This window comes from Neomonachus schauinslandi, chromosome 5, assembly GCF_002201575.2.
Source record: "Neomonachus schauinslandi chromosome 5, ASM220157v2, whole genome shotgun sequence".
NCBI classification, from domain to species: Eukaryota; Metazoa; Chordata; class Mammalia; order Carnivora; family Phocidae; genus Neomonachus; species Neomonachus schauinslandi.
The window spans coordinates 77,464,825-77,466,214 of record NC_058407.1 but is presented as its reverse complement, the minus strand read 5'-3'; the positions used below and the strand labels follow the sequence as shown (position 1 = coordinate 77,466,214).

Here is a 1,390-nt window from a genome sequence, read left to right as displayed (position 1 = left end):
CAAATAAATAAATAAAATCTTTAAAAAAAAAAAAAAGACAATGTTCCCACTCTTAAGAATCTTATTATAGTGAAATACAAAGTAGGTCAGAAGTAGACTCAAATACAGATAAGAGTTTAGTAAATGATAAAGATTGAATTCTTTAATACGTAGTTTCAGGACAATTGGCTCTTTGGGGAAAACAGATATAAAATTGTATTTTCCCATCAAATTCAGTTCCAAATAAATTGAATGTAAAATGTGAAATAATAAAAACAATAAAATAACCATCATTTAATATGTATATAAATTTATGGCATTTAAACCTTCCTAAACAGAGCACCAAAGACATAAACCACACAATGAAGAGCAATGTATTTGACTATATAAAATTGAAATCTATCACAAAAATATAGCAAAGAGAAATAATTGCAATATAAAGGTATATAAAGATTTAGTATGATATAGAAACTTCTGTTACAGTATTACACACTTGCTTTTGATTTGGCTTGTTCCAAAAGCTGTCAGGAGAAAAGCCTGAGGACCTGTCTGATTAAACACATATATAAAAGAGAACTATGATGCTCACTTCGGCAGCACATATACTAAAGTTGAAATGATACAGAGAAGATTAGCATGACCTCTGTGTAAGGATGACATGCAAATTCGTGAAGTGTTCATATTTTTAGATGTGGAAGATGTTCCCTTCATCATGGAGTGAGGTTTTTGTCCCTACTCAGTTCTGAGACCTGACTTGAGATGCAACACGCCAGCATTCCCACTCCCTGGCCAGGTTTGGAATAGGTTCTTTCTCTCAGGCTGTTGTGTCAAGTCACTGGGATGTGGAGAAAAACCAAAGGCAGGTAAAAAAAAGAAAAAGAGAGAGGGAGAGAGAACCATGAATCTTTAATTGCTATTAGGAGGTGTTAAACGAGTACCCAAATAATGATAACAGCTTTGTACCAAAGAATTCTGGAAATTCAGAGGCAGGGATTGGGGTACCTGATAATACTCCTCAAAGAAAGAAAAACAATTACTCAGGCCTAATAAAACATTTCTACTCTGAAGTTTTCCACTGATAGAATTTTGTATCCTGAAACTCAGTTCCAGGAGCCAAGTAATTTCCATCCGTCCAGTAAGCAATTAATGAGAACCTATTATGTTCTAAAGCACTGTAGTAGATACTGTCTTTTCCACAGGCAGTACAATTATCTTCCTCCAAGAAGAGTAAGACAATGCCTTTGCCCTCAAGCAATTCATGGACAAAAACTTAAAGAGGGGAAGAATCCCTACAATGCAATCTGTATTTTACTAATACTGAATGCATTTAAATTATTTCACGATGCCAGCCTGTCTGGGTTAAGTAACTTACAGAGGACACTGGAGAGAGAACATTTTCATTTAATGACTA

General features: G+C 34.3%; 1 non-coding gene across 1 annotated transcript; it reads left to right on the top strand.

Moving 5' to 3' along the window:
- The first annotated feature begins 560 nt into the window (after positions 1–560).
- Positions 561–667, top strand: LOC123324939. Its single transcript, XR_006540117.1, has one exon. It is a non-coding gene; the product is annotated as a U6 spliceosomal RNA (small nuclear RNA).
- Positions 668–1,390: the final 723 nt, after the last annotated feature.